Genomic DNA, 9028 nt, shown 5'->3' on the forward strand with positions numbered 1-9028 from the left:
ATTTTCACAGTTTTCGGGTAAATTTTCTCTTGCCTGTAAGATGCATCAAGTTTTCTCTGTTCCTTCAATTTCCCACACCTGCTGTTCCCATGTTCAATTTATGACCTACTTGCCATTGCCTGGTGACTCAATTTTCCGGGGTGATCGTGGGAGGTTTCGATGGCCGAGAGAGAGAGAGAGAGAGAGGGGAGCCTTTTGCACAGTGACCCCTGTAACTTTTCTGGAAGGCCAGTAAAAAAAATATTCTTTAGTTTTAATCTACTAATTGGAAGCAAATGGACCTTTTGACATTAGGAAATACAGCATTTTTGGTTTGCATTTATGATCACTGTCTCCGTCGCATTGATTCCTATCTATCTGCAATAAGAGTATTTGGGGTTGGTTTATAACTTGGTGTATGCTGTTCCTCGGGAAAAAAAGGAAAAAAAGAAAAACTCACAACCAACCAAGCTGCTTCTATCGCCATCCCCACGGAGCCCAGCGCTTCCTAGGCATGAAATTGACTGACGCACACAAAGGCAGCAGGTGTGGGGCCACATGCCACTTGCCGCCTTTTTTTCAGTGTGTGTTTATAATCAGTAAATGGCTGTGGATGTTTAAATGGTTCCCTAATACTGGTGGAGAGCGGATGCCATTATAACTTGAACTTGTATTGCCACGCAGATGGTGGAAATAAACATCCAATTCCGCACACAGTTTTGTTTGTCTCTCACTTTTAAAAGATCGGCTGAGTGTCAGGCGTGCACCGTGCCAGCAGGGGGATCCAGGCGGGGGGCATAGGAGAGCAGGGCTGCCGTTGGGTTCCAGCCTGGCTTTCGTGCTCAGAGCCAACAGGACAGCAGGTTTTCTGTTAGTGGGAGGGGGCTCACTGCAGCCGCAGACACCCCCCCCCCCCCACCGGAGTTACCAGGCGGCAGATCCAACTAACTATCCCTTCGGACTCAAGACCTGGCTCATGCCCCTGCCCTCCTATATTACAAAACTTTTCGAACCTAACCATACCTCCTGAGATTCCTGCTGCACTTTCTTCTCCACCTTTCATTTTCCTAGACACCTTGAAAAATGGGGTCGATTTTGCACAGTGGTGATGGCACCAGATTCGATTTCGCCCTCCTCGCCTCCCCTGCCTGGAACCTCGGATTGCCTCCTTTCTGGGGGAAGCATTGATCTACTTCCCGAATTTTCCCCCTTTTGCTCCGCACATGGGAGGACCTTGGTAAATATTTGTTGAACAAATGATCAACTAACTTGCTAAACACTATAGACATAACCAATAGGGTTGAAGGGTAGCCTATTCTAGAAATACCTGTTTTAACGACCTTGGAATAAAGCTAGAAGTGAAGTTCTTGCAATTTTGCAAACAAGAAAACAGAAGAGCAGGGCATGTTTGGGGGCAAGGGTGTCTTCCTAGCACCTTAAGAGCCGCTGAGGAGGAAGGCCACTCCTTGGGAAGAAGGGTGGACCTGGGAAGCCCCCCACCCCCACCCCCTGCGGCAGCCCAAGCCGTTTCAGGGCCGAGGCACTGGCCTCAAATATGAATGCTTGAGGGTGGATTCCACTGTGCAAGGCCAAAGAAACCACCACATGAGCCAGGGGGCTAGGGCTTATGCCAAAGGCCATTTCTAGCAGGTTTGGTCTGTTTTATTAATGAATCATGCCAAAGCAAAGTAGAATTCCCCTCCACCCCCTTCCCCTGCACTCACTGGCTTCGTTCCCTCATACCAACCTCCTTTTCCTGAACCAGATAATGCAGTAATCCCTCCCATTTCTGTAGAGTGCTTTCCAGATTACAAAATGCTTTCATATACATTATCATGTTTTCATCCACTGACAGCCTTCGGAGCCAGGCAGGGTGTGGTGATGATCCTTACTCTGCGGTGAAACCCAAGAGGCGTTTGATGACTTAGATGTCTTGTCTGGCCTCACTCCGAGGGGTAGGGCTTTAGAAACCCTAGCGCTCGGGCTGTGACTCAGGCCTTCGGAGGTTTCGTGGAAACTTTGGAACAAGGGTTTCAAACAGGATCCTGCTTTAGAACAGGGACAGGCAAACTTTTCTTGTCAAGAACCGGGTAGTAAATATTTTAGGCTTTGCAGGCCATACGGCCTCTGCCGCAATTACTCGAAAGCAGCCACAGACAATATGTAAATGATGGGCATGGCTGCGTTCCAGTAACACTTTATTTATGGACACTGAAATTTGAATTTCAGATAATTTTCATGAGTTGTGAAATATTCGCCTTCTTTTGATTTTTTTCTCCCCCAGTCATTTAAAAGTGTAAAACCTATTCTTAGCTCGTGAGCTGTACAAAACTAAGGAGGCTGGTTGGGTTTTGCTCTGGGCCATGGTGTGCGATTCACGTTTAGAGCTGGTCCTGCCGTTTATTAAGTGGGGCCGGTGATCCAGATAAGCCTCAGTGTCCTCAACTACAAGACGGAAAAGGTGATGATTTCTCCCTGCAGGAACTGGACGGTGAAATGTAACGGCTGTGAAGCACTCAGCATAATGTGTGTCGTAAGTTTGCCCTCGGGACATGCGAGGTGCCCCCGACCCGATGCTACGTCGGAATGGTTTGTCCTCCCAAAATATACGTGTCTCTTTCAAACAACCCCAGCCTTTTCCGCACCTGGCGCTAATGAAAAATTGTGCACTGAAGAGAAATCCAGACATGCCCACAGGGCAGAAATCCTTTTTTTTTTTTTAAACCAAAGATACGCTCTTAAAAATCATCTCATCGGTGATAAGAAAGGCCCAAGCTAAACAAGCACGGGCTGCATGTTAGGTCTCCTGACCCGAAATCAGGATAAGGAATTTGTGTTTCCTGGCCTTAGTGTCCTTATCTCTAAAATGGGGGTGATAACAACAGGCTCTACCCCATAGGATTGGGGATAACGCATGTCAAGTGCATACCCTGGTGCTGTGCATGGGGTCAGCACTCTTCCAGAGCCGATGAACTCCCCGTTCTGTACCTCATCGGCGCCCACCTCCAAGCTCAGGTTCTGAACCTGACCTGAGTGTTGGTGTCGGTGGTGGGGGGAGGGGGGTAATTGCCTACCAGCCAAATATGCTCCTCTAATTCCTGAGGACTAAGAGGGTGTGAACTTTGGAAAGAGCGTTCCAATCCTATCACCCCAAGAATTCAGACCCAGGCCAGGAGTCATGGTCTACGGGCCTCTGGCATCACCAGGGAAGACTGGGATGGAGGCCAGAAGAAGACGCCTGGGAGCACAGAAAGCTGCTGAAGAGCTGAATCCAGGAAAAAGTCCTGAGTCTGTCTGCTCAGCATGTGGGCGGCTGGCCTAGATTTGCCCAAATCTGGCTCCCTGCTCTCCCCTTTCAGAAGCAGATGCTTGTGGCTTGGCACATGTTTCTGGGATCCTCTAGAGACCCACCTCAGATGATTCTACACTCTGGAGGTAGGAAGGGGGCGGCTCCAGAGATGAGAGCAGGGCTCTCAGGACCCAGGATACTAAGAGGAAGCCTGAAGTTCCCCTTTGTCAGCCGGAAGGTCCGCGCCTGCCCAGGTGACCCCTGACGCTCCCACTCACCATGAGTAAGGTGACACTTTGCATAGAACCCTCGGTAACCAAGCAGATGAGGTCCTGGGGTGAAGTGCAAGTGAAGGAGGTCAGCTCTCGGCCGCGCCCACTCCATCCGACAGCCTCATTGTTGGTCAGTCGCCTCTTCTGTGCCCAGGGCTTGCTCTGGCCGTGACTTGGGGACCTTAATTATGGGAAGGAGCGGGTATGCTACAGAGCAAAGAGTGACTGCTTCTGCCTTGAGCATTCCTCTCTGCTGAGCCTGCCTCCTACCTTCTGACTCTGACTCAGACAGCAGTCATAGTTTGGTGTATGCAAATTACAGGTCAACTGGCCTTCAGTTCCATGGGATTCCCCAGGGCAATCCCCTTGGAAAGGACTACACCATTTATCTATCTGTCAAACTAAGATTTACTGAGCACTGGCTAGAGACCGCTAGCTTCTTTTCAGTATTTCCACCTCTCCCCTAGAACCCCAAGTCTAACCGGGAGTAATGGCACCCTTCCAATGAATTCTATTTCCCAGCGTGCTTTGGAGTTAGGTGTAGAAACGTAGAAAGGTCAGGTCGATGAGAGGTAGGCTGAGTTACTGTATGTGACTTTTGGAAAGTTTCCTTAAAAGGCTACCTTTAAAAATTACTATTGTCCTGGGGCGCCTGGGTGGCTCAGTCCGTTAAGTGCCCTATTTTGGCTCAGGTCATAATCTGGCTTGTGAGCTGAAGCCCCACGTCGGGCTCTGTGCTGACAGCTCGGAGCCCGGAGCCTGCTTCGGATTCGGTGTCTCCCTCTCTCTCGGCCCCTCCACTGTTTGTTCTCTCTCTCTCTCTCTCTCTCAAAAATAAGTAAACATTAAAATTTTCTAAAAATAATAAAACTACTGTTGTCATGAATCCATTTGGTACACACAGCCAAACCTGCTCTAAGCTGATACTAGTCCCCCCTGTATGCCACACATTCTTCCAGGTGGTGGTGACCCAGCAGTGAGAACTGTACTCACATCCGAGTGGAGAAAGAGCTATAAATGAGGAAACACGCTAATGCCAGGGAATAACCGTTGCCATGAAGTAAAGAGAACAAGGCAATATTGAGCGTGACAAGGTTCTCAGTCTGTCACGGGTAGTAACCAATTTAATTTTCACGTCAATTCTGTGCAGTAGGGACGATTATTATCCCCATCTTACAGACGGGGAAAACGGAGGCACAGAAAGATCAAGTTGCCTGTGAAAGGCACACAGCCAGGGAGTGGATGAAGCAGCACGCGAATCCTGACCCCCAGTCGCTCGGGTCCACACTCGAGCGGTGCGCCCTGCTGTCCGCTCACAGGCTAGAGGGAGAAAGTGCCGTTCCGGAACGGCCACTCGGGCATGGCCTTGGCCCTCTTGGGCATGGCCTTTTCAGCATGGTGGCTCTGGGGCCTGAGACTTCCTAAGGGATGACCCCCAGCTCCACCCCCACCCACCCAGAGCCAGCAGCCAGAAAGTACCAGGTGGAATCTGCATGACCTTTCTGATTTCCTGTTAGCAATCTCTCTTCCATTGCATTTTACTGGTTACAAGTGAGTCACCAATGCTGGCCCACTTTCAGGGGGAGGGGACATACACCTCATCTTTCTCTGTAGGAGGGTCAGAGAATTTGTGGACATGTTTTAAAGAGGCACCCATATCAATAAGGCATGCACTTAGTAACAGTCACAATGGGGGCCTCTGGGAAGCACGCAGAATGCAGATGTGATGGCTGGAACTCAAGCAATCAGCTTGGACCATGGAGGCTCCACAGAGAGACACCAGGAACAAAGAGCACAGCACAGACAATAGGGACCATAGGTAGTCAGTCTTTCCAGACCTAAGCTAACATGGATAGGAAGCAGAAGGGGCCTTTGTGCTATCCTGGGCATCGATTCCAGTGTTCAGAGTTGGCTGGGTCCCATCCCTGACCCTGATAGACCTGGGAGCTGCCAACCATTGCACGAGCTGACTTGGTAAGAGCTGAAGGGCTGTGCCTTGTGCCGATGTGCCCAGGCTCAGGGGGTGTCCACAGCAGAGTGGCTGTAGAGGTCTACTGCCCCCAGATAGGCAAGACCACTCACAGATGAGCTGGTGGGAGCATCAGCGACTGCTTCCAAACACTGACATCTTGGAAGAAGCAGTTTTGAGATCAACCTACTTTTATAGGAACTAGCCCCACACCCAGGATGGCCTTCTAAACAGAGTCCCTGCAGGGTCCCCAAAACTGTAAAATTGCCTAAGGTTTGGGGAATAGGAACCAGTGCAGGAGAAGTTGGGGACCTGCTCCAAACATCTTCCAAGCCCTCCACTCCCCCTCACCCCACCTCCCACATACCACCTAGGCAACTATGGGCTACTGGCTCCAAGAATATCACTGGTTGGTTCATGGAACAGCAAAGGTAGGAATAGTTGCTATTTACTAAGGGCCTAGGCTTACTTTTTGTGACCCCCACCTCCACACCATTCCCCTGGCCTTCTCTTCTGCCAGGGAGCTGCCCCCAGCCCCCCTCTCTTGTAGACCACTGTCGGGGCCTTGGGGAAGGCTTCCTGAGACCGGGGGCATCTAAGTGGAGAGTCAGAGGATTTCATTAACTGGGACGTCCTTCGTCCCTCTTTACTGTTTCACATTCAGTGTATCAGTTAGGGTGGCCGTAACAAAGTGCCACCAAGTAGGCTCGAACAACGGAAATGTATTGTCTCACGGTTCTGGAAGCTGGAAGTCCAAGATCAAGATGTCAGCTCGGTTGGTACCTTCGGAGGCTGTGAGGGAGAATCTGTTCCGTGCCTCTCTCCCAGATTCTGGTGGTTTGCTGGCAACCTTTGGTCTTTCTTGGCTTCTGATACATCATCCTGATCTCTGTCTTTGCCTTTATGCCTCCTCATGGCATTTTCCCTACGTGTGTCTGTGTCCAAATTTCCTTTTTATAAGCACACCAGTCATATCGGATATGGCCTCATCTTAACTAATTACTTCTGCAATGACCCTGGTTCCAAATAAGGTCAGTCAGCTTCTGACATCCTGGGGATTAGGACTTCAACATGTGAATTTTAGAGGGACACATTTCAACACACAACATTAAGTCTTTCCTTATGGCTGATGCTTCCACGGAAGTGATTTCTGTTCCGGCCACCATCTGAGACTGGGCCTGTGGCTCCTGAAAAGACCGATGGGGAGTGAAGCAGGAGGCAGGAAAGGAGCCTGATTCGCTAGGCTTCCATAAAGGCAGGACCTATCAGTGATACTGGAGTCACCTAAACAGGTTTTATAAATTACTAATCGGATAAAAACATTTTACCAGAAAAATTGAAAAATCATCTCCCGTAATCCTGTCATATCATAAAGAGCTTTTAAAACTGAGTTCAGAAAAAGTGGCAAAGAATGGACAGGTCAGTATAGCATGCTGGATAAGGACATGGGTTTGAATACCAGCTCTGCCATTGTGCTGTGTGACCTTGGAGAAATGACTCACCTTCTCTATGCTTCAGTTTCCTCATCTGCATGTCAAGGTTAATAGCTGTACCTTCTTCACTGAGTTTTTTGAAAGAATCACGTCCAACACGTTGTAGGTTCTTCAGCAGATGCAGCTGTTATTCTAGAGAATGTGAGCATGTGTGGAAGCCCAGAACAGACCACGATCACAGTTAGTTTGCTTCTAGCTTCTTTGGAGAGGCTTGCCTTTAAACAATTGTTCAGGGAATAAGCGAACTGATTCTTAAGAGCAGGAAGATAGTGAAAGCATATGGAGCTACTTTAGTGCCATTCCCAAGGCTCAGCTAAATTGTACTCCAGGACATTGAAAAACTTGTGGACGTGGCCATAGAGCTGCTGTCAGAGTCCTATGAGGAATCAAAAGAGGGGAGTCGTGAGAGAGAGCCAGAGATGGAAAGGGTTTTTCTAGTTCTTTTTGTAAGGAGAAAAGGATATATTGTAGAAACCCCAGACTGTGTGATAATAATCCCTTATAAAAATATCCAACAGTTTGGACATACCTGGATTAGAAGAAAGAAGTGATCACCAGGTACTCTCATGGGTTCACCACAAACAAGTCATGCCAAACCCCTTTAAACCCTTTTGGGGATGGGGTTAATATGGGTCTGGGAAATGCTGAAGACTTGGTAGACCTTGATCTTGTGAGCTCTTTATCAGAGACACTAACAACAGCCTTTTGGACAAGATGAAGAAATGTGGTCTGGCTACATAGCACAGATAGATTGATTCATCTTTGGTTGTAGCCAAAGAATGTTGAGTAATGACCAGTGTGAGAGAAAGGTCTTAAGAGCTGAGTCTTGGGCCCAAATATATCTCTATTGCATTTTAGAAATAGATACCATGCTCTCCAACACTATTCCTATTATTCTGGGGCTTTTATCCCCCCTCTGAGCATTATTTTAAAGTTTGTTTATTTATTTGTAGGATCATGTTAAAATAGTAACAACAAGGAAGATAATTTTGCTTTTGTGTTTTTTGCTTTTTTTTTTACTTAAAGTTTCCCCCCCCATGGTGAAATGTTTCATTAAAATTCAGTTTGGCAATAATTTCACGTTTCATGTAATACTGATGTCCTTGCAGCAACTTGCTACTGAAGAAAAAAGCTAGTTGGTCAATAAGGATTCTCTTCTGCTCTTGTTCTTTGGGAAAAAAAAAAACTGCTGAATACCAACTATGTGCCAGGCACGGTGCTGGGCACAAGAGAATCACAGGACCAGAAAATCAGAAGGAACCTGGAGTTTCTAGAGTAAGTGCAAAAGGCCTTCTCCTGGTAACATAGGAGTTACTGAAGCGTTTTAATGAAAACTCATGCTATACAGCCATCCTCAAAAAGGTTTGCAAGCTTCCTTACCCTTTGTGCTGGGGTTTTACTTTTGAAATAAAAGCTGATCTCATGGGAAAGGCCATAAAACCAAAATTGTAGTCCAGGCATTTTTTTTTTTTTTTTTTAAAGCAAGAAGAATGTTCAGAAAAGTTCTGATTACATTTGGCCAACTCTCCAAAACAAGCAAACAACCCCGACCTCTCTCCCTCCTCATCGCCCCCCACCCCCCATTCCCATCCCCACCGCCCAACAATTAAAAATCCAAATGGCCCCCAGACTTGGAGTCAGGCTCCTGCCCTGCCTCAGACAGCCTCTTTCCTGGCCCCGGCTGTGGTATGCTGTGGTGGGACCAGCTGTGCACACTGTTCCCTGAATATCACAGGGACATTTGTGCCTGTAAGTGGAGTGGAACAGAACGTGGATCATAGCTGTGACAAGCCAGGAGCCCACGTCCCTGAGTTTCTCACTGCAGCTGCTTTTCCTCACTTCATGGACTATGCAGCCTGTTTTCTAAAAATGACAGGCCAAATTTAAAAAGAGAAGGAGGGGGTCTCCTGTTTTGGCCTAGCCGCCCCCCTCCCCCCCCATGCCTCCCTTGCACCCTCTAGAAGACTTGGCAGTTCTCGCAATCAGGGCTGAACTGGAATCGCGTGATCCAAATGGCGGTGTGGAG

The sequence above is a fragment of the Prionailurus bengalensis genome, chromosome B1, assembly GCF_016509475.1.
Source record: "Prionailurus bengalensis isolate Pbe53 chromosome B1, Fcat_Pben_1.1_paternal_pri, whole genome shotgun sequence".
Lineage (NCBI taxonomy): Eukaryota > Metazoa > Chordata > Mammalia > Carnivora > Felidae > Prionailurus > Prionailurus bengalensis.